This window comes from Lepus europaeus, unplaced genomic scaffold (genome assembly GCF_033115175.1).
Source record: "Lepus europaeus isolate LE1 unplaced genomic scaffold, mLepTim1.pri SCAFFOLD_3_1, whole genome shotgun sequence".
NCBI lineage: Eukaryota > Metazoa > Chordata > Mammalia > Lagomorpha > Leporidae > Lepus > Lepus europaeus.
In genome coordinates, this window is record NW_026909276.1 from 10,744,779 (window position 1) to 10,769,788 (window position 25,010).

Sequence of the window (25,010 nt, forward strand, 5' to 3'; positions counted from 1 at the left end):
ACTGCAGCCCCAGGCCACCATGAGGCATGATGGCAGTGCCCGCTCCAGCAGGCCCACCCTGGGCTCCCATGGCTCTTCAGGCTCATATGTCAACTTGCTGCTCCCAAATACAGACACAGATGAGAAAGATTTTTCAATTTAACCCTATAGTTACTGTCACAGGTTGTCCCCACCTTGTAACTGAATACTGAGAAAATCTCTCTCTTTGAATCCAGCAGAATTGCTGCCTTCAAAATTATTGCTTTGTAACATGTCAAACTTATTTTGCAATATATATTTTAACAGGTTTCCAGTGCTAAAGAAATGGGTAATCAATCAGTACTAGATGAAAACAGCAATGGGTAATCAGTACTAGTTATAGATAAATGCAGTTTTGATTTTGATTAAGTTCAGATAGAGACATAATACAATATAATATAATATAATGTCAGCATCATAAGTCATTTAGGTATTAAGTGCTAAATGTAAAATTGGGTAACGCTAATGAGATGAATGTGTCTATATAGAAAAACCACTTGGGCTTGCTAACATGTTTTCCTAAATTGTCCATATGAAAATAGTTCAACACCACTTGGAAATAACTAGGCTTGAAATTTGATGTATTACCATATTTTAAAAAGTGTTGTCTTAATTCAATGTGCACTATGAGAAGTTAGCTGAACGATACCTAGAGAAACAATGGAGACTGTCTTTACCAAGCACTTTTACCACGCGGCCTCCTCTGGAGCCATCTCATGTTGGAACTTTTAGTAATAATTTACTGGGCCATAGACCTTTTATCTCACAAGAAAATGCAGGGACTTCAACAAGACCACAGCCTTCCTACCACAGCATGCTGCACCCTTCAAACATGGTTAGAAATAATTGTCATCTTTCTTTTAAGTTTCAGACTTTTTAAAATATTTTTTAATTTTGTAAAATACTGAATTTGACTCACTTATGTTAAATGTCATAATTATCTTCATTAGTATTCAAAGGGAACACATTTCCAACTTTTTAATAACTTTATTCAATGAATGTGACCCAACAGGCACATTTTAAAGTTCTTTAAAAAAAAAAAAAGTGTTGTCTTAATGTGGAGAATCCTAGAGGGTTATTTCAAAATGTAAATCTATTCATCTATTTGACATAGAACTAAAATCTGATCCTCTGTTACAGCAATGAAGACTTTACAATGCATGTGTTAGTAAATATTCCAAAATATTGCTAAAAATCTATTTAAAAACCTGCAGCATCTCCTTTTGATAGCTTTGTTTAATCAGTGACTCTGCTCAGTTTTCTAGCCAGCTCCAGTAAGCTATTCTCTCTTCCCTAGTTCTGACCCTGTTAAGACATCCAAATTATGGGATTTGATTCAATATACCAGCTCTTAAATTTAAGGTTTTATTTATCACTTTTGGAACAACCAAAGAGATGCAGATGTTGTGTTAACTTAACCTATTATGTTATCTTAATGTCTCTGCTAGGTTCTAATTGTTTAAAACAGCTGAGTTTTTATTTGGGTTATGCTTTGTTTAAAATATATGCTTATTCTCAAATGCATATAATCACCTTATAACAATGATCAAATTTTATCTATATGATGTCATGATGTAAAGGGATCCTATTTCGACCCGATGTTTTGGATTTTGAGCCTTTTTGGCATCCTTGGCAGGCATTCAAAAATTCAGTTCCAAAAATTTTGGACTTTGGTATTTCCAGATAGGCCCCTGGAAATATCAAAGGACATGTCTCTCATCTTGTAGAGACACCAAATCATCAGGCTATTTGGGTTGTATTAGAAGTACTATCAAGATATGAAGTGGTGCTAAATTTTAAGTCTTTATAATATAAAATGCTACCAATACAAATGTCTAAAGATTAAAGTCTAATGATCTTGTGTTACTAGATATGATGGTTATTTTAACGAGGAAGGCCCAGAGGCCTAAAAGGGTTATTTCTCTTACAAAATCCTACAAGTGATTTTTTTAAAAGATATTGTATGGAGTAAGCAAGCACCTCTTGTTGGTTAATAGGTTTGTAATTTTAAACATGGCTATTTAAAATTTTTGTCATCCACAGTTTTATATACCATATCTGCTGGTCATGAAACTAAAACCTTGTTGGTTCTATGTTTAAATGTGTCATTTTAGGTTTAAAAGGATGTCTTTTTCCCTGACCTCTATTGTGTTCAATACTCTGGAACAGTTCTGTAAACAGATAAAGCCAATCACGTACTACAGGTTCCAACTTCACCAAAGTTTGGTTAATTTAGGTTATTAAGAGCAGCATGTAATTCTAAATGGTTGTTGATAGGCCGGCGCCACTACTCAATAGGCTAATCCTCCGCCTGCGGTGCCGGCACACAGGGTTCTAGTCCTGGTTGGGGCGCTGGATTCTGTCCTAGTTACCCCTCTTCCAGGCCAGCTCTCTGCTATGGCCCAGGAATGCAGTGGAGGATGGCCCAAGTGCTTGGGCCCTGCACCCCATGGGAGACTACAATAAGCACCTGGCTCCTGCCTTCGGATCAGTGCAGTGTGCCGGCTGCAGCACGCTGGCTGTGGCAGCCATTGGAGAGTGAACCAACAGCAATGGAAGACTTTTCTCTCTGTCTCTCTCTCTCTCACTGTCCACTCTGCCTGTCAAAAATTTTTTTAAAAAATTAAAAAAAATTAAAAATGGTTGATGATAATAAAAAACAGCTAAAGATTTTAGGAAACTATTAACAAAACTGCTTCATTGTTCTGTCTTGTATGTTGTGTTATATGTGTGTATATATTGTACACCTACATAGGAAAATTTAGTTAGAGCTCTGTCTTAATTAGCCTATAAATGAAAGATTGCTCATAAATTTAAACTGCTAAAATTAAATCAAAGACACATTTGATTCATGTGACCTAAATCTCTTTGTAAGATGTTTTAAATCTATTGGTAGAAAGAAACTAAAAATGCTTCATATGTGTGTGCTCAAGTTTGCTGGCTAAGCAAGCTACACTGTGTTATATATTTAAGAGATATTTCCAAACATATGTAAAGGTCCTGGCAAAGAAGTGCTCATTGTTCAAGAAAGGACCCACATGACTGTTCTCCAGGTCCAAAGAAATCCTGGGATGCCTTTCATTAACCTTGTTGTCCTGTTGCAAAAGGAAGTAATATCCCCCTGTTCCCTCAGCAAGGTAGAATGGATGACCTCCCAAATTAAAACCCAGGAGATCTAAATAAAAGCAGTTATTTTGGCCTTAGGGTTCTTTAAAGATCAACCCTTTAATCTTATTGCTGATTCTTGATATGTTATAATTTATTGTTTCATTTACCACATGCTCAAATTAGGCTGTGAGAAGTCAGATGGGTTAATAGGCAATCAGGGTAGTCGGAATGGAATTGGGGGTGTAAAATGCTTCCTTTCTCCAAAAAGTTGTCCTTAGCAAGGTCAGAAGTGCCTGCCTGCCCAGTCTTTAGAATCTCACAAATTTACCATGAGAATAGCAGGCAAGTAGTGAGCTCCTGAGCTCCCAGTTTATTGTGAAAACAAATTAGGCATCCTACCCTTGTGATTTTTTTTTTTTAACATAAGCAAGCCAGATATGAAAAGGATTGCAAATTGGGTCTTTTGATGGGTTTTGTCCCTGCCTCTTAGCTGAATGCCAATCTGTCAAGTTTTTTTCCTTTAAAATTGTACTTAAGAAATTGTACTTAAAAAACCTCAGGTGCGGGTGCCATGGAATCTCTTGGGTTTTGCTTTTCTTACAGTTCCCTTTCATGCCATTCTGGCTGGAGGTCTTTGACTCTAGTAAATCTTGCTTTTAAACCTTTAAATATTGCTTTTCTCTTTACCTTATCAGCTTGGAAATTCTTCCATGTGAGACAAAAATCTAGGGTAATATTAATTTCTTTGCTGCTGTTTTCCCATAACACTACCAATGATCTTAATTTACTTAGTCATTTTTTATTAACCTTACACTCTGCTATGCCAATCCCTTTGCATGCTGCTATATTCACAGTCACTCCTCTTTACCAGGTTTTCTTTCAGAAGGCAACAGACATGTGGATGAAGCTTCACATGTCAGTGTCCTACTTATTGATCCTCTTCAGTCATGAATTTTTCATTAATCAGCTAAATCTCTCCATAAACAGTTTAAAATTCCTCTTCCTGATGTTCCTGAAACAATCTGTAATTGTTCCCAATGTGATCAAACTCCTCATTATTTTCCTTTTGCTGCTTTCAACCCTCAAGGCCATCATGCCAATGAGCTTTGACAAATGGACATAACTCATTGTCCTTTATCAAAATCCTTCTCTTATTGACATGTTATTATTAATACCCATTCAGGTTACATTTGGACAACTCCACTTAAAGGAGAATCTACTTGCTATGTCATTGTGTTCAATTTTTTTTTTAATAAATCAAGCCCAGACATTTGTTTATAAAAATCTATTTGGAGGAAGGATGATGGTATAAACCATTTACATTAGTTTTATCTTGACAAGTAAAGCATTATCCATAATCTAAGATTTGTTACTTGTGCCCCCTACTTCTGTTTTTTTAAAGTGTATAAGTTTGTAATGTGGCAAAAAGAATATATGAATTATATAAAATATATATAAAAATTTCCTTTTATCTCTGCTATAAAGAAACTATTTCTCCAAATGAAAAATCATGGTTGTCATGGACAAACTTATTCAATTAAAGACTGATAGTGGGCCCACCTATACCTCTTCTGCATTCAATCATTTTTGTCAATTATAAGATATTAAACTTACTCATGGCATTCCCATAATCCTGCAGGTCAAGTCATTGTTGAGCACGCCCATCATATGCTTAAAACCTTTCTTTAAAAACAAAAGAAAAGGGGGAAACACCCCTGGGGAGATTAATCATAAAATGGCCATTCTTTTATTTACACTTAATAATTTAACTTATTTTTCAAAATTCAATTCTACCTCTCTTGATTCTGAAACCCTATCACAAAAGCATTCCCATCCAGCTCATGAAGAACCATGACTGTTAGTTTATAAGTAGCCCCCCCATCCTAACTCAAAGGGCTCTAAACCACTCAAAACATGGGGAAGAGGGTTTGTTTCTGTTTTATGCCTTTACAGGTCCTGTGTGGATTCCAGCCCACTGTGTCTGACCTACAGACACCATGAGTTGGCACCAGCAGTTACAGGATACAATTCCTCCTTTACAGCTAAAGAAGACAAAAACTCAGTGCCACTGTTTCACCCTCTTTCAAAGAATCAAAAACAAAGCCACTTCATTGCAAGTCCCCCAGGACAAATCGACCACCTGGGGAGATATGAAGTCATTGATTGCTGATTGCTTCTGCACAACAGAAACACATAGAAACTCCTGAGACTTTATTTACCACTATTTTTGCTCAACTTACATACAGTTCTACTTTGATCTTGTTAATCATTATGTTATGCTTTTCTCTCCCTGTTGGCTCTTATTGTTTAACAACTGTTACTCCTGAAGTAAAGATACCTGTAGGAAACCCTGTGTTGTTATCCTGTTTTTGGAATTGTTATCACCCATCTTCCTAGAAGAGCTTGCCTATTTTTAAAAAAAAAACTGCTAAGGCCATCGCTGCATTTAGAGTTAATTCAAATTCATGAAGGTGTTTTACAAAATTATGCTGCAACAGATAGACCAGTCTAAGTTTAAAAGTGATAATATAAATAACATCAAGTACCTGGTAAAAAATAGAATTAAAAAAGAAGGAAGGACCAACATGGGAAGCAGTTCACACAGCAGACTCCTAGAATGACTTTTGCAGTAAATAACATTCTGACCTCAGAATCAACCCTTAAGGCTTCCTGGTCAAGCTGAAAGGCCTGCAAGAGCATTTCAGGCATGGAAAGACAAAACTCTGACAAAAAAAATCCTACACGGAGGATCTCTGTGAGACCTCAGAGGAAAGAAAAGGTCATCAAAGGAGACACTGTTCTCTGAAGGAAGAAGAGAACATCCTCTTTGCTTATGGCCGTGTCCAAATACCAATAGCGTCTATGGTCACAAAAGGCTTCCATAGCCCTGGCAGCCCATGACAAGGGCATCAGATGATCACTGACATCATAAAAAGAGTGTTAATTGTTAAAGGAACAACAGTAGTCACTGTGCACTTGCTCCCCAGGTAGGACCTCTGTCCCTATTGAATTGTAATATGAGAATCAACTGCAAATTCTCTCCCTAAACTGTACCCTACATGTTGTGTGTTGGCATGGGGGCAAGTTGTTGAAATCTATGATTAGCATAGAGTTGGTCCTCTGTATATAAAGTCCTACTAAAAATGATCCATAATGAGGAAGGAGATGGGAGAGGGAATGGGAGGTGGGATGGGAGGGGGATGGAGGGTTAGGGGGAAAGAACCACTGTTCTGCTGAAGTTGTATCTATGTAAAAATGAATTCATTAAATTAAAAAATTGTGCTGCTCTTGATTATTTACCACTTAAACATCAAATTGGATGACAATAATTTCCAGGATTGTGTTGTTTCAACATCACAGATAATTCTAATTTAATTCAAAAGGAAATTGATAACATCAGAAATGAAATTTCTCATTTAAATATTAAGCCTGAATGGTGGCAATTGGGATTCTGGCTGCATTGGCTGCTGCACTTTGTGGTACCAGTTATTATGGTCCTCATCCTGTGTTTGATACATGCATCATCTCATGCATACCTAATCTAGATCTATGCTTAAAATAAAGAAAAGGGGGAAGTAGAGGATGCTGCCTAAGTGAGCACACTCCCCTGAAGTTAGAGGCATAGCCACAGTTTCTGATATCCACCAAAAGAGGCTGCGGAATGGGCACACTTACCCTCAAAGGAATGTGGCAGCAGAGACAGCAGGGGGCTAATGGACATTAATTGGTACCTGGCATGTTTTCCAGAATTTGTAGACTTCCAAGTATTTGAATGGACCTGTCTTTGAAGATTTACACCACTGCTCTGTTCTCTGTCATGGATCACCAGACTGGATTCTTTTCCCACCTAAAGTTGTACACCAACTGTGCCTATGTGCTTGCTATCTTGTAGGCTTGCTGGTATCCTCTAATAAAAAGTGCTGGCCAGAGCAATCTGGGGAGCACTCTGTATGTGAAAATGTCTGTGTTCTGTCTCATTCATTTTTGAAACCCCACACCTTAGATGTATTGAAAGTTTGTTTATTTGGTGCCTTTCCAATTTTTTGATGTAGGCATTCAATTGTTATAAACTTCCCTCTTACACTACTTTGGCTGTATTCTATAAGTTTTGATGTGTTGTGTTATCTTCATTCATTTCCAGAACTTTTTTTTATTTCTATTTCTTCTATGACCCACTATTCATTCAGGCACATGTTCTTCAGTCTCCATGTGTTTGCATATGTTTTATAAATTCTTGAGTTGTTAATTTCCTGTTTAATTCCATTATGGTCAGAGAAGATGCATGGCATGATTCAGATTTTTTAAGATTTCTAAGACTTGCTTTATGGCCTAGCATATGGTCTATAATATAGAATGTTCCATACAATGATGAAAATAATGTGTCTTACAACTGTGGAATGAAAAGCTCTGTCAATATCATGTAGGTTTACTTAATCCATAATATCAATTAGCTCTGTTGTTTCTTTGTTGATTTTCTGTCTAGTTGATCTGTCCATTGAGGAAAATCAGTGTTGATGTCTCTCATTACTATTGTATTGGAATCTATGTCTCCCATTAGATCTGTTAATATTTCTTGTAAATAACCAAATGCCCTGGCATTGGATTTTAAACATTTATTATTGTCTCATCTTATGTTGAATTGATCACTTAATCTCCACATAGTGCCCTTCTTTGAATCTTTTAACAATATTTTGGTTAAAGTCTATGTTGTCTGATATTAGGATGACTACACTTGGTTTTTTGTTGTTGTTGTTGTTAATTTATTTGACAGGTAGAGTTATAGACAGTGAGAGAGAGAGACAGAGAGAAAGGTTTTCCTTCCATTGGTTCACTCTCCAAATGGCCACTGGTGCTGCACCAATAAGAAACCAGGAGCCAGGTGCCTTCTCTTGGTCTCCCAAGTGAGTGCAGGGGCCCAAGCACTTGGGCCATCCTCTAGTGCCCCCTTGGGCCACAGCAGAGAGCTAGACTGGAAGAGGAGCAACCAGGACTAGAACCCAGTGCCCATATGGGATGCCAGCACCACAGGCAGAGGATTAACCAAGTGAGCCATGGCACCAGCCCCTTTTTTGCTTTCCATTAGTGTGGAATAACTTTTCCCATTCTTTCACTTTCAATTTGCATTTCTCCTTGCTGTTGAGGTGTGTTTCTTGTAGGCAGCAAATAGACAGGTCTCGATTTTCAATTCATTCAACAAGTCTGTATCTTTTAACTGGAGAGTTCAGGCCATTTACATCAAGGTTATGATCAATAAGTAATGGCTTGGCCCTGTCATTTTTTTCTATATATATTCATATTGTTTGCTTTATATTTCTTTTGTACTTTTACTGCCTTCACATTCTTTCATAATGAAGTCTAACTTTCTGTGTTTCTGTGTGTAGCACATTCTTAAGGCACTTTTGTAAGGGTAAGCGAGTGGTGACACTCAATTTCTGTTTGTTATGGAAGCTCTTTATTTCACCTTAATTCATAAATGATAGCTTTACATGGTACAGTATGTGGGGTTGACTGTTTTTTCAAAGACTTGTATTATGTCTCTCCATTCTCTCCTAGCCTGCAGAGTTTCTGATGAGAATTCAGATGTGAGTGCAGTTGTAGACCCTGTGAGAGCAATTTGGTATTTTATGCTCATTTTAGAATCTTTTCTTTGTGTTTTATTGTTGAAAATTTGATTGTAATGTGTTGTGATGAAGACTTTTCTTGTCTTGGCTATAAGGAGTTCTGTGTGCCTCGTGTACTTTGACTTCTCTTTTTTTTTTTTTCCAAATTAGGGAAGTTTTTTGTAATTATTTCACTGAATATGTTTTCTAATCCATTTTCTCTTTCCACACCTTCAGGAACTCCTAAGACCCATATGCTGGGTCCTTTGATAGTATACCAACAGTTTCCAACACTGTTTTAAATTTTTCTCATTTCTTCTTCTTTTTTTTGTTGTTCTTACTGAAAAATTCCCAGTGATTGTGTTCTAGCTCAGATATTCTTTCTTCCGCCTCAACCAGTCTGTTGTTAGGACTTTCCACTGCCTTTTTATTTGACATATTTAACTTTTCATTTCTAATAATTTATTTTGGATTCTCTAAAAATTTCAACTGTATGGAACAAGTTTTCTTTCATGTCATTTATGAATTTCTTTCATTTTTGAATTTTTTCTCATTGCTTCTTTTTTTTTTTTAAACAGGCAGAGTGGACAGTGAGAGAGAGAGACAGAGAGAAAGGTCTTCCTTTTTGCCGTTGGTTCACCCTCCAATGGCCACTGTGGCCGGCACATCTCGCTGATCTGAAGCCAGGAGCCAGGTGCTTCTCCTGGTCTCCCATGCGGGTGCAGGGCCAAAGGACTTGGGCCATCCTCCACTGCCTTCCCGGGCCATAGCAGAGAGCTGGCCTGGAAGAGGAGCAACTGGGATAGAATCCAGCACCCCGACCATGACTAGAACCCGGTGTGCTGGTGCTGCAAGGCAGAGGATAAGCCTGTTAAGCCACGGTACCGGCCTTCTCATTGCTTCTTAATCCTTTAATTTTTTTTTTGACAGGCAGAGTGGATAATGAGAGAGAGAGAGACAGAGAGGAAGGTCTTCCTTTTTGCCGTTGGTTCACCCTCCAATGGCCACTGTGGCCGGCACATCACGCTGATCCGAAGCCAGGAGCCAGGTGCTTCTCCTGGTCTCCCATGCGGGTGCAGGGCCCAAGCACTTGGGCCATCCTCCACTGCCTTCCCGGGCCATAGCAGAGAGCTGGCCTGGAAGAGGGGCAACCAGGATAGAATCCGGCGCCCCAACCGGGACTAGAACCCGGTGTGCCGGCACCGCAAGGCGGAGGATTAGCCTGTAAAGCCACGGAGCCGGCCACTTTGATTAATTTTTTGAATTACATTTCAGGTATTTCATCAACCTCTTCATCTTCAAAGTCTAATATTGAAGTGTTTGCATTCCTTTGGTGGAATTATGTTGTTTTCTTTTTTCTTTATCTTGAATTTCTGCATTTATTTTTAGGCATTTGTGGAAACATTTATTGGATTTTTCCTTTGATGGATTATTTTTGAACTATGCCTCTGTGGCTTAGTGGAGCATCTGCTCTTTCAGTGACTACCCAGATGCTTGAGCTGAGTGTGTCCTGGGGGCTCTAGTCTGTGCTCCAGGATATAGTGAGTATACAGGGTCACACCCATTTTGGACATGGTATGTCTTCTTAATTGTCAACAGAAAGGAGGGAATGACCACCTATGTTGGCATCATCACACCTTTCCCTCTGCTCTTCTAAGGTGTCCAATGCCTGAGTGTTAGGCCCCAGTGGGTGTAACTTTCACCTATGCTGGTATATGAATTGCACAAAGGATGAGCACAGATCCTGCTGAAATGTCCCACCTTAATTAGGGAGCTCAGAGTGTGTGGAGATATAAACAGTAATTACCCAGAAAACCAGCAACACCCTGTACTCTCTCAGTCACAGAGTTCCCATAGTGTTATCCCACAAGGCACAATCACAGTCATGTTGTATATAGGATCCACTCTGCCCCCACTAGCCTGGCCCCATTCACAGAGAGGCAGAGATATTCCCAGAGCCAGCTGCATGTGAGTATACTGCATAGACGGTTTGAACCTCATGGCAGCAATACATTGAGAAGCTGGGGGCACCTCACAGTTGTACATGGGTGCCCAGCCCCCATCAAACCAGCAGACTTAAAGACAGTGGGAAACATGGATTTTTTTCTCTCTGGTAAAATCCCTGGATCCCACATGTGCACAATACACACTGGCTGCAGCCTTACTCATTTCAAAATCACCCCTTCTTCCCACCAGTTACTGGGCACATACAAGAGTCTCTTCAACTGTTGCTAATGTCAGCATGGCACCTTATCTGCCCCCATTGCATGGAGCTGCCAAGATGGCATCTGTCCTTGCTAGTTTCTGGGCAAGTGCACAAGAGCTGCTATAGCTGCTAAGTACTTATATGCAAAATGGCACCCACCCTCTTTCAGTTGGTTTCCAGGCACTGTTGTGTGTGTGAGGGAGATAGATAGGTAGAAAGAATTATGCCCCTTTTTTTCCTGGGTGAGCATGCACCCTGTTCCCCTCAGGTCTCCTGGCCAGATTCAAAGTGTAGTCTACTAGGCTCTCATTCTGACTATATCACCAGTGTTACAGGATGCTGCAGTCTGATCACACCTCACCCTCCAAAGCTGGTACTTTCTCCAGCTCTTGGCTTCTGGGGTTATGTGGTGTGTCTGTGCACATTGCTGCACATCTGCACCTTCCATACAGATCCACAATGTCTCTCCTCCTTCCACAGAATCTTCACTGCAGTTTTCCCTCCAACTCACTCCTGAAAATGCACTTTCTTCACCTTTTTTTATTATTTTCTTCTAGCCTAGTGTAGTCTGATCTTTCTCTATTCTGCTACCTTGGAATCCCTGGCAAAATAAATTTTGATTTGAAGTGTATAATTATTTAGATGTTTGTCATGACTGTCTTTGAAATGAAGTTTAAAACTTGAAAAAAAAATAAATTTTGGGGGCCAGCGCTGTGGCACAGTGGGTTAATGCCCTTGCCTGCAGTGCCAGCACCCCATATGGGTGCCAGTTTGAGACCTGGCTGCTCCACTTCCAATCCAGCTCTCTGCTATGGAGTGGGAAAGCAGTAGAAGATGGCCCAAGTCCTTGGACCCCTGCACCCAAGTGGGAGACCCAAAAGAAGCTCCTGGATCCTGGCTTCGGATCAGCACAGCACCAGCTGTTGCAGCCAACTGGGGAGTGAACCAGTGGATGGAAGATCTCTCTCTTTCTCTCTCTCTCTCTCACTCTTTCTCTCTCTCTCTCCTCCCCTCTCTCTGTGTAACTCTGTCTTTCAAATAAATATATAAATTTTGGTAAATAAATGTTGGTAAACATTCTTCCAGTATGAGAATAAGTGAAATCATGATATGCAGTATTGAAGCACATAATAAAAACATATAATAAAGCTCTTTTTGTAAGAAAAAAAGATGTTGATCAAGATATGTAGCATAATGTTAAAGAATGAAAAAGTCAATTATGACATGAAAATGATATTATATGCTTCCACAAAATCAAATTTAAAAATTAATTCTCAAGGTTGGTGTTGTGGTGTAGCAGATAAAGCCAGTGCCTGCAGTGCCAGCATCCCACATTGGTGCTAGTTCAAGTCACAGCTGCTCTACTTCCAATGCAGCTCTCTGCTATGGCCTAGGAAAGCAAAAAAATGGCCCAAGTCCTTGGGCCACTGCACCTGTGTGGGAATACCTGGATGAAGCTCCTGGCTCCTGGCATCAAATCATCCCAGCTCTGGCCATTGCAGCCAATTGGGGAGTGAACCAATGCCTGTTCTGGGAGCTGCTTGAATGAGCAGCCTGGATGAGGTAACTTGGCCACATTTTTCCTTGGTTTTTAACCAGAGTTTTTCTGATCAACTTGAAGATTAGTTAAGCCAGTTAGCAGCAGGATACCTTGAGTCATGCTTGACAATTGCAGTATAGAAAGGAAGAGGGTATCCCAGATGAAATTGGGGTGCTCTGCACGTGAGATGGGGACAGGGGCTTCAGTGTGGTTTGGGCAGTACCTGTCTGCAAGGGCTTCCTGCTAGCATTGTGGGAGTCTTGCCTGTACTGGGCTACTTTCTGAGTAAAGCGCTCACCAGCCCTATTGGCTCAATAAACAGCTTCAGTAAGGAGTGAATTTCCTCTCTCTCTCTCTCTCTCTCTCTCTCTCTCTCTGCTTCTCCTTTTTTCTCTGTATAACACTGACTTTCAAATATATAAATAAATCTTTAAAAAAGAAAATTGGCTGGCACCACGGCTCACTAGGCTAATCCTCCACCTGTGGTGCCCCACACACCAGGTTCTAGTTCCAGTTGGGGTGCCAGATTCTATCCCGGTTGCCCCTCTTCCAGTCCAGCTCTCTGCTGTGGCCCAAGAGTGCAGTGGAGGATGGCCCAAGTGCTTGGGCCCTGCACCCACATGAGAGACCAGGAGAAGCACCTGGCTTCTGGCTTCGGATCAGCACGGTGCGCCAGCCACAGTGCACTGGCCACAGCGGCCATTGGAGGGTGAACCAACGGTAAAGGAAGACCTTTCTCCCTCTCTCTCTCTCTCTCACTGTCCACTCTGCCTTTCAAAAAAAAGAAAGAAAATTAATTCTCAAAGTTATTAATGTTACTCCAGTGTATATTCATTATATCAGACTAAAATGATAATGTTGGGAATTTGCCCACTATGGTATTCAAAATGTATGGTATTTCAATGTACTGTATGTATCCAATTAGACCAAACATTCTGCACTTTTTATTTGATAAAGCTGGCAATCTTAATTGCTTGAAATGACATTACCTGGTGCCATGAAATTTAAAAATAATTATTTTAGGTGTGAATTTTGTACTGGAGGTCTGGTGGACAGTGTTGCTGATCTGGGCCAGCTCTGGCTAATCTTGCCTGATCTTCTATAACATCCCAGTATGCTATTATAGGATGGCCTTACATTTTTATGTCAATTTGCTCACCATTGAGTGGATGTTTGGCACAGATGTTAAATCACTATTTGGTGTTCCTTCATCTGATACATGAATGCCTGGGTTTATATCCCAACTACTTCTGGTTTGTGCTGCTGTACACTCTGGGATGCAGCAAATGATAACTCAAGTGAATGGCTCCTTGCTCCTTTTGTTGGACCTCTCAGTTGCAGAGATGCCCACTTGCTCGGGAGGACGCCCAAAGATCCAGACTCCAGACCAGTTGATGCAAAAAGCACGAGGTTTTTATTGAACGTTTGCGCAAACAGGCCCCCACCTCAGGTAGTGAGGAGCCCTGAGCAGCAGTTTCACACAGGTTATATAGGCAACGAATTAGCATATTCCTAATGTGCATGCGTAGGATTGGTCAGTTCAGAGGGACCATTAGCATATGGGAGAATGCTGGCGAAGAATGCTGGTGGAGAGTGCTGGTGGAAAATGCAGAGGTGGCACGGGATTGGCTGGTTCGGAGGGACAATTAGCATACCGGAGAATGCTGAGGGAGAGTGCTGAGGTGTTACAGGATTGGCCGGTCGCAGTGACATCATAAGTGCACGCCTAGAGACTCTCCAAAGGGGAGGGGCAGCTCTGCTCTGGGTGCGCCCAGAGGTTTCCTGGAGGGGAGGGGCAGTTCTGCTCTGGGCATGCCTAGAGGTTCTCTGAAGGGGATTGACTTTTCCTTCCCAGAGAATGTCCTGCCCACTAGACTCTGGGGAACATCTAACCTCTTAAGAAGCCCCTGATATTTGCCCAGGCCTAGTTTCTTGTCCCTCTCCCCCATAAGGGTCCTTCACTTTCATGAGAGGTACTCATTGAATTCCTCTCTCATGATTTATCTGACTTAGCACTTGTTATTGTGGACATTTGGAGAAATGAACGACTATTTCTCTGTATCTGTATGTGCCTTTCAAGAAAATAAAAATTAGATAACAACTTAAGATTTAAAACAAATAAATTCAAGTTTGTTTGATATTTGTGTATTTGAGGCAATTTTATCTTGATGCTCACTATGAGGCTTGAGAACAAATGGGAAAAATTACTTCAGGTTGGAAATATGCACATGTATATTAGCATTTTTATTGAATTCTTAACAGTGTCTATGTTTTATGGAACCATTAGTTCAAGTGATAGAAACTTACATATCCGAAGACATGTCAACACATCTAGTCATTAAACTAGAAAGACTCATAGGTTATTGTGCACCCCATATCTGCTAAAATATAGCTTTTCTTATTTATTATGATCTTTGAACCATTACTTGTCAATATCGTCCACTACAATTGCTGGAATTTAGCCCCTCTTGCTGGTTACCTCAGCTAGATCTGAGTTTCCCAGGAATCTCTGATTCTTGCTTTTTCTCCTTTACAACATTGAGTTGGGACACAGAACCCTAAGACATTGCCACCTCAGTGCCCACAGTTTCCCTCATGAGTATAGAGTTGGCCTTCAAACTGTGCTGGATGGTTTTCAGGATGACCACAGTCTGTCTCAGATAGGAAGTTGCATTGCTCTCCCAGCCAACTAAACTGTTATAGTTGACTTTCTAACTTCCCACAAAACACCTCAGAGCAAGTTTTACAATTACCAAGAACTTACTGAAGATTTTGAGATAAGTAGGAACATAACACAGGCACATCTCTGCATATCCATCAAGGAAAAAAACCAAAGCTGCCCATAAGCCTACATCAAGTTAGAAGACACCTCCATCTTACATTGTAATGATTCCATCGACTACACCAGACTTTGGAAATCTGCATAATTTGACTGTAGTCTCAGATAGGAAGAACAGTTTCATGTTTGTTTGCGTCTTAAGCACACTTACAAGGCCTACCCTGAAATTCTTATTTTCTGGATCGTATTTTTTCTAAGATGGTGGCTCCCCTTGGGCCTTCTTTAAGAGATTTTAGCCTGACCCCCTGAGACTCAGGGACCCACTGGCTCCTTTCTGACCATTGGCCACAATTAAGGAATAGATGTCTTTAACCCTGGGACACAACCTATATAATGGTGCAGAAAAAGGCAAGCTCAATCAGGCACAGAGTGAGACCTCAGAATGGCCCTCCCCTTGTGCAGAAGAGGCCTCAGCACTGCATAAACCACAACTACCTCACATCCAGCTCCATCCCTGCCAGTTACCCTGGATCACTCACCGGGTCAGTCAGCTCTAATCTAATGTTCACCAGGATGAGCACTGTGATGGCAGCCAGAAACAGGGTCCCAACCCTATGGAGACCTGTCTTATCTCAAGGCAGGTGTTTCTAAAAATGGTCTCACAACTAGGATGAGATGCAGACCAATGACTCACTGCAGGAACCCCAACCCATCTATGACTAGGCAGCAGCTCACATCCTTCTCCTCCCTAGGCCCCACCTGCTTCCCTCCTTTGTAATGCTGCAACCAACAAGGAGACTCAGGTGAATGACCAGAGGCACTTGGATTCTAGGGGCAGCAGGGCAGCCTGTCTGTCCTGAGGGATCCCAGGGCCCTGTGACCACAGGCACAGAACAAGGTTGGATTCTTCCTCCTTTGTGGAGTATCCAGGTCTGTAACTGCTCATCCTTGGCCATGGTGTCTGCTCACCCGTTTGCCTACTACACCTTCAGGGCCCATATCTGCAAGAAGCTACAAGACAAAAACATTTTCATAAAACAATACTGGATAACTGCAGGGAACTACCCTTCACAAAGCTCTTGTCCATTTCATCAAAGGAAGATTCAGGTCCACAGACAGGTGTATGACACCTGGAGTCTAGTTTCCAGAAAGGTGACTTCTTTGAAGTACAGGGACAGAGGGAGCATCAGACTTAGAGTCTTTGTCCAACTTCTTTGACACACAGGAAGACTGCTCCTCACACAGATTGGGTTATGAGTATCCTCCAGCAGCCACATTTTCCATCATAAAGGGCCATTCCCATCACATTATAGGTCATGAAGTCTCTGAGTCTGGTGCACCCACAGCTGTGAGATCACTGTTGACTATAATGGCTCCCTAGGGATTCATGTCCCTCCACAGATCCGTATCAAAGGGAAATTTGCACCCATCCCACAGGGTCAGAAACAACTATATTCATATGCAGTATACAGTGGACACCACTGGGGGTACAGCAAATATCACCTTCCTCATTAGCCAGGAGAAGTCAGGGCCACATACCTTGTAGGGACTGTCCCCAACTCAGCAGGAAATGAAGAAAGCAGGTCCCAGCCACCTGTGTTCTCCTGTGATGAATGAGCTTCCTAAATTAAAAAAAAAAAACTCCAAGTCAGTAAGCCTCTAACTGCAGTAGAACATAGAGGGGTGCTAGGCAACAGTGACATCATGGAACCAGCCCTGTCACAATGGTACACTCCACAGATACTAGGGCCAAAGTCAGCCTCCTCAACACACTGAATAACCAAAATCTCCAGGGATAGATCTTGGGGTCTCTCTAGGAAACGGGCAAAAAGTAAGATGTGCAGTAGGTATTCCATGTGACTAGCTATACCAGTGCCTTCTACACTTGCTATACAAGGTCCCAGGTTCCTGCAAGCCTCTACCTCAAACCCATCCTCCTTCCCCCAATGCAATTATATTTTGTAACAGTTTTTTTTTAGTTCAATGTAGAATTCTTTTTTTTTTAACTTTTATTTAATGAATATAAATTTCCAGTGTATAGCTTATGGATTACAATGGCTTCCCCTCCCCCCATAACTTCCCTCCCACCCACAACCCTCCCCTCTCCCGCTCCCTCTCCCCTTCCATTTGCATCAAGATTCACTTTCAATTCTCTTTATATACAGAAGATCAATTTAGTATAAAGATTTCAACAGTTTGCACCCACATAGAAACACAAAGTGAAACATACTGTTTGAGTACTAGTTACAGCATTAAATCACAATGTACAGCACATTAAGGACAGAGATCCCACATGAGGAGCAAGTGCACAGTGGCTCCTGTTGTTGACCCAACAAAATTGACACTCTAGTTTATGGCGCCAGTAACCATCCTAGGCTGTCGTCATGAGTTGCCAATGCTATGGAAGCCTTCCAAGTTCGCCGACTCTGATCATATTTAGACAAGGTCATAAAAGACAGAGTGAGGATAGTAACCAATGATCCTAAGAGTGGCATTTACCAGGTTTGAACAATTATACAGCATTAAGTGGGGAAGAGGACCATCAGTATACACATGTTGGGAGTAGAGCCATTGGTGGTAGAGTAGAGGTTATGATTACAAAGGAATGAGGCCCAAGTGCACTAGACAGGGCCTAGAACAAAGGACAGAGTCATTATTAGAGGAGCTAAGAAAGGTGCTGTCTAAGCTACAATTAAGTTTTCTGATTGAGAGGCAAATAGAACCTGATAGAAGGGGCTTGATAATAATCTGTTGGGCTTTAGGCCTTGTAAATTCAGAGGCCCAGACCTATCTATCTCTTCACATGGGGTATATCCTAAGGGAGGTGTGAACCTCCTAGGGGAAGGCACTCTGTTGACTTTCATTACTTGGCTGGCCTGGGAGGAGAGCTGGCCAGGTAAAGGCAGGGGGCATCTCTAACAAGAAATTTACAGTTCTGCCTGTAATGTTGCTGACCCTACTTGACCATCCCCTCAGCTGCAGTGGTCACTTTGGAAGTTGGGCTGAGTGAAGGGATTTTCAGCTTAGAGCCAATAAGATCTGTGGCTCTGACCTGGGCATCCTTCGACTCCAGGGCAGGTCCATTTCCAGTGATCCAACTCTTGGCAGAGCTGCCAGGGCTCTTCACAAGCTGACTTCTGCTGAAGCCCAGGCTTACCACATTGAAAGCCACTGCAGTGGACTGGCCTGTTGGGTCTCCTTGAGGGCAGATCACTGTACAGATCAGCCATTAATAGGCCTGCCACCCATTGCTTCTGATGCCGAGCTTTCTTTTCCTCCTGGTTTGTGTTAAAGCAGACCAGAGGATGCAAGTCAAGGGAGTGCCCGTTTCCCATCTCTAATCTTGTAACAGTTTTTTAAGCCCTTTTAATTTTGAATCAAAATTTTTGCAATGAGTCCCCACACAAACCTACTACATCTTCCTAAGGTTCCCATACTCTGTTTCCATTCCTTCAATAAGAACTGAGTAATACAATGGTAAAACCTCCTCCACATAAGAGTCTTCACACAAGCCCTGCTGATCCAATCTGATGCCTTCTGCTCTAGTACTGCCCCATCTCTCGTGCTGTCAACATTGGGCTCCAGGGAGTCCTCCTGGAATGGTGGAAAGGGGAGAGTTTAACTGAGCACAGCCTGCCTGGGATCTTGAGCTGTACAATCTGTATGAAAAACAGGGACACTTTTCTTGATGCAGGTGAGGGGTTAAGGGGTGGATCACTCTTACTTTTCCTGACACTCATGTGCCCAACACTAAGGCTGATGTTGAGAGTACCTAGGATATCTGCACACTAGGAGGACCCTGACTCAGAGTGGCAGACATCCCTGTCACAAAGAGCAGCCCCATCTCTCCAAGTCCTACTCTCCTCCTGTTCTCTTCTGGCCCTGCAGAGGCAGCAAGAGACTGGTCAGTTTTCTGTAGGTTGAAAAACTAGCTCCTGCTGTACTCCAGCTGTTTCTTGCTCTCCCCACCCTGGACTGCATTCCCCTGTGTAGTTCATGGTTGTGCCACTGTGCATGTGAATAAGTCCATGAGTATCCTGTGGGTGTGTATGTTCTACCACTCTAGCAGGGCCTTGCTGATTCATGCTCAATATACAAAACTCATTGTCACTGTCACCTCTTGAATGAGACTTCCATCAGAGTTGCAGCAGGTGCCTCCCAGTTTTCCCAGCATACTCCAGGGGCCATCATGGGGAAGTATGTGGGAGTTGGCAGAGTCTGAAGCCCTATTAGGAAACACACCTGTTACTAGGGGGATCTAGGTAGTATGGTAGGAACAGAAAAATAAGTCACAAAATTCTACTCATATGTGAAATATAATAAAGCTGATCTCAGAAGTTGGGGTATTTGGATAGTTACCAGAGTCTGAAGCGACTATGGTGAGAGAGGATAGGAAAATGTAAATGGTACAAGTGATAGTAAAATCCTACACTACACATTGGGGATGAAAGTTCTGTTGTTGCATTGCACAGTAGAGTGACAATACATAATGATAATACTTATTTTATTTTAAGTAAATGTTAAATGTTTATTTAGATACTATGCTCCTAAATCTGCATTTATGAAATAAATGAAATTTGTTTACCATAAGAAATTTTAAAACAAATGAAAATTAATAGAAAGAACTTAGGGTATTTTCACCATAAGATATATTTGGGGACGACACTGTGGCATAGCAGGTAAAGCCACTGCCTGCAGTACTAGTATCCCATATGGGTGCCAGTTTAAGTCCCAGCTGTCCCATTTCTGATCCAGCTCTCTGCTATTCCTTGGGAAAGCAGTAGATGATGCCCTAAGTCCATGGGCCACTGTATCCACATGGAAGATCCAGAAGAAGTTCCAGGCTTTTGGCTTTGGATTGGCCCAGCTCTGGCCATTGTGGCCATTTGGGGAATGAACCAGCAGTGGAAAACTTTCTCTACTTGGGAACAAATAACAAATATTATGTAATACCCCATGCTATGAAAAACAAAATATTCATGATAGTATATAAAGAAGATCCAAATGAAGTGGAAAGTCATAATACCTGCATTGACTATAAAACTCAATGTCAGTGTGGTCATTGTCATGCAGTGGGTTAAGTTGCCATTTGGGGTGCTAATGTCCCATATTAGTCTACTTCTGATCAAATCCCACCTCCACATCTGACTACTGTGTCTGGGGGACAGAAATGATATACTGAGTGCTTGGGCCCCTGCCACTCATGTGGCAGACCTAGATAGATTATTGTGTTTTTGAGTTTTGTTTTGTTTTTATCTTTGTTTTGTTTTTGGCTTCACATAGCTCTGTCTATTACAAGTATTTGGAGATTAAAACTACAGATAGAAGATTCATTTCTATTTTTCCCTCTGTCACCCTGACTTTCAGACAAATAAAGCTAAGAAAATTCAGTAATTTGAGACATGAATTTCCCCAAATTTATTTTAAAATATGAAGAAATGCCATCACAATTCCAACAACTCTGTGTGTGTGTGTGTGTGTATCCTCATGAAAAACCACCTTCTAAATGAAAAACATACTTTAAAATGAAAAGTACATAAAACAGTAAAGCTAATTTTAAGAAAGATCAAATATTGTGATTTTCAACTACCTCATACCAAGAGTTAAAATGGGAGAATGACATTTTGGCATAGTGCATAAAGCTGCTGCCTGTGGTGCTGACATCCCATAAGGGTGCCAGTTCATGTTCTGGCTGCTCCACTTCCAATCCAGCTCTCTGCTAATGCACTTAGGATAGCTGTGGAATATGGCCCAAGTGCTTGGGCCTCTGCATCCACATGAGAGACCCAGAAGAACCTCCTGACCCCTGGCTTCAGCCTGGTCCAGCCCTGGCTGTTGTGGCCACTTGGGGAGTAAATCAGCATGTGGAAGATCTCTCTCTCTCTCTCTCTCTCTCTCTCTCTTTCTCTCTCTTTCTCTCTCTCTCTCTCTCTCTCTCTCTCTTTCTCTCTCTCTCTCTCCTGTGTGTTTGTGGAGGGTGTCTCCTTCTCTCTCTGGAACTCTGTTTTTCAAATATGTGACTACTAGAGTCCAAAAACTGACCTGATTTCATTTGATGATATTCAACTAATGCACTCATGTAATCAAAGTGTTAAAGGTTAGTTAAAGCTTCAGTGAATGACATACCACACAGAACCCCAAGTTATCCCATAAGATTATATTGACAAGTAATGGCATAGATCTTGACTTGTGTAGATATGTTTTGTGATGTTCATCAGTAACAAAATTGCCTAATGATGAACTTCCCAAAATGTATTCTCATTGTAATACATGGCTATTACATGGAAGCCACTTACTTGGGGAATAAATTCACCAAGATTTGAATTATGTATTTATATTCATTTGATTTGAAAAGCAGAGAGAGATACACACAGAGAGAAAGATATAGAAAGAGAAATGGAGGGGCCAGCAGTGTGATGTAGAGGGTAAAGCCAACCCCTGCAGTGCTGGCATCCCATATGGGCTCCAGTTCAAGTCCTGGCTGCTTCAGTTCTGATCCAGCTCTCTGCTATGACCTGGGAAAGCAGTGGAAGGGCCTTGGGCCCCTGCACCCATGTGAGTGAGCCAGAAAAATCTCCTGGCTCTGGGCTTCAGATTGGCCCAGCTCCAGCCTTTGTGGCCATTTGGGGAATGAACCAACAGATGGGAGATTTCTCTGTCTCTGCCTCTGTCTCTGCTTCTCTGTAATTCTGCCTTCCAAAAAAATAAATAAATCTTTTTAAAAAGAGAGGAGTGGAGAGGGAGATACAGTGACAGAAGAACATCTTCCCTATGCTGCTTCATTCCCCAAATGATTGTAACAGCCTCACAGTGCCTAATTAAAAATCATAGCCCTGGACTCATTCCAAGCTCCTGTATGGATAGTAGGATCCAAAGTGCAGCCAAAAGTTGCAAGCAGGCATTTGGATATGAATGTAAGTATCCCAAGCAGCATCTTACTTGCTACATGAAATGCCCACAGCCAAGCCAAACTTTTATAAATCAGACATATGAAGAACTCTAATAATTCAATAATAATAAAACAGTAAGTCCTATGATACATGAAAAATACTTCAAAAGATGTTTTAAAGGAGCTTTGTGTATGCCTACTAGTGTCAAGAAAAGAAACTCAACATAAGTCCTATTAATGGAAGTTCAAATTAAAACACTTTCACATATCACTAAATACCAGCAGACTGACTAAATTTAAGAAGACTGAGGATACCAAACATTGGTTAGGATGTGGAATCACTGAAACTTTCATATATTGCTGTTCAGAATATAAATGGAACAACATTTGGTGGCTTGACAAATTTACACAATTAAAACACGTATTCCATGAGTTACCAACTGCACTTCTATGTATTTTCCCAAGAGAAAAGAAAAAAAAATACACACCAATATTTTTACAAGAATTTCACCGAAGATCTATTCATAAGGGTCATTAATTAGGGATTAAAATTTTGTATCACCTAGAGTAAATTTATAGAACCACAGATATTCTCATCATTGAAAAATGTTAAAAACACCATCCTGGAGAAAATGTGGTAAGATGGTTGTCTTAGATAAGGGCTATTTGAGGGAGTGAATCCAAAGGGAGCTTTCTGGAATGATGGAATTATTAGAAATCTCAAGTGTGGTGGTTACACTAATGTTTATATTTATTAAAACTCACCCAACATTGTACTTTGAAGGGATACATTTCATTATCATAAATTATATTTACACAAGTGCTAAAAATAAGGCATAAACTAAATGGTGCATAAATTTGGTATTTTTGGAAAACTATAGAGATATACACTTGTCACCTAACGCATGAGCAAAAGTCCCCCAAATTGAAAATGTTTTCATGAGGAATTAGCTCCCTCACAGATTTCTGTGTGGAATTCAAATTGTCACAGCTTCTGTGGAAGTGAACATGAAGATTTTTAGGAAACTATCTGTTCATTATGTTTTGATGCAATGATCCCACATACAGAAAATCTATCCCATAATTATTTAAATTGACAAAAATAAGGATGATTTCTCTCTCTATCTCTCCCTCTATGTCACACTGTCTTTCAAGTAAATAAATAAACCAATAAAATTTTAAAAAGAAAATGGAAAAGGAATGTAGCAAAACTGCATATCATGTGTTAATGTGATATATATATAAATAAAATTATAGTCACATGAAGGAGAGAATATGTATAGGGACAAAACCAGATAAAACATTATTTTGGTTTTTCTATGCCAAAATTCTATAGCTTTTTTATATGTCAAATTTCAAATTTCAATGACCTTTATGTCCCTGTCATTTCCAAATATGAGAGAGAGAGAGAGAGAGAGAGAGAGAGAATAAGTCTTCCATCTGCTGATCCACTTCTGAAGTGCTCACAACACTTGGGGCGAGGTAGACTGAAGCCAGGAATCTAGAATTGAATTTAGGTTTCCCTAAATGTGGACCACATACCTGCTGCCTCCCAGGGTATGCACTGGTCAAAAGTAGAGTTGGAAATAGAGCCTGGACTCAAACCCAGCTACTCTGATATAGAATGTGGTCAACCCAAGTAGTGGTGGGAAGTAACATTGTGGCAGGGATGGCAGGGTCAGTGCCAGGATGTCCAATGTGGCAAGGACAGGTGGTGAGGAAGGCTATGACAGGATTTCAGGTGACAGCAGGGACATCGTAGATACCAAAGAGGAAGATTTGCATGGAATATAACTCTCATTCAAACTCCACATGCTGTAATCAGGGAGGGCCCATGGTCTGGCCTTCTGGTTTGGTGTTGCTCTTATTGGCTCCATAAAGACCATGTGGCTATGCCTGGGCATGACAGATACCCTGTCACACTGTTACCAGATCTGGTACCTGCTCCAATCACCACCATTTGCCAAGGCTAGAGGAATGCTTTCAGGAACATATCAGCTTTGTGCACTTGGAACTTTCTATACCATATGGATAGCAGTTGCTGCCCATGTCCTGGACCTCAGCACATGTCATTGTCATATTTTACATAAGATCACATCAGGGGAACCATCATCCTGACCTTGATTTGACATCTGCAGTCACAGCCCTGTTGGCCTGACAACTGCACCTGGGTGGGATGGGAGGAGAGGAACAGCTGCTAATGAGCCCAGCTGGCTGGAAACTCCATTTCAACTACCACACCTTGGTTACCATGGGTTTGGCAAGCTGTTTTTTAGTAAATTATATATTTTTGGAAATGAACCAGTGTCAGTTGACAGACTTCCTGAAAAAAACCAGCCAGGTGGGCTCAGCCAGCAACCCCTTCTCTCCTTAGACTCAGAGGCTCAGTGGTGAGGGGTAGCCCTGATGAGTAGCCAGGGGAGATTGAAGGCAAGCCCTGGGAGGCCCTCTCAACCAGACTTTCCTTCACATTTGAATGTACAACCCATTCCAACTGTCAGAAGGCCTCCACCCTTAGGCCTTGCTTTCTGCTGTTATGCTGTCTCTCAGGCCTGCAGGTCCCTCTCCCACCGCACACTAAGAGCTGGAACAGGTGGCCTGGAGGGAAGGACAGACACCATGGGCCACTTGGGGTAGACACAGAAACGTCAATATCTGCCATAGAAGGTGTCCCATCCTCTTCATTCACAGCTAATGTTAAGCCCATTTCCCTCCATATACATGGCTGCTACAGTCCCTACTGCCATGACAGCATTTTGCTCCCTCCCACCCATGGGAGGGGCCAGGCAGAGACCTCATACTCCAAGTACAGGAAAAATAAATAGAGGAAATATATGTTTTGAACAATAAATATGGTATCTAGAATGTAA

The 25,010-nt window shown here is 41.3% G+C and overlaps 1 pseudogene; it reads left to right on the forward strand.

Annotated features, from left to right (window-relative positions):
* The first annotated feature begins 303 nt into the window (after positions 1–303).
* LOC133755195 (protein-L-isoaspartate O-methyltransferase domain-containing protein 1-like) overlaps positions 304–25,010 on the forward strand; it is a 29,344-nt pseudogene continuing 4,637 nt past the window's right edge.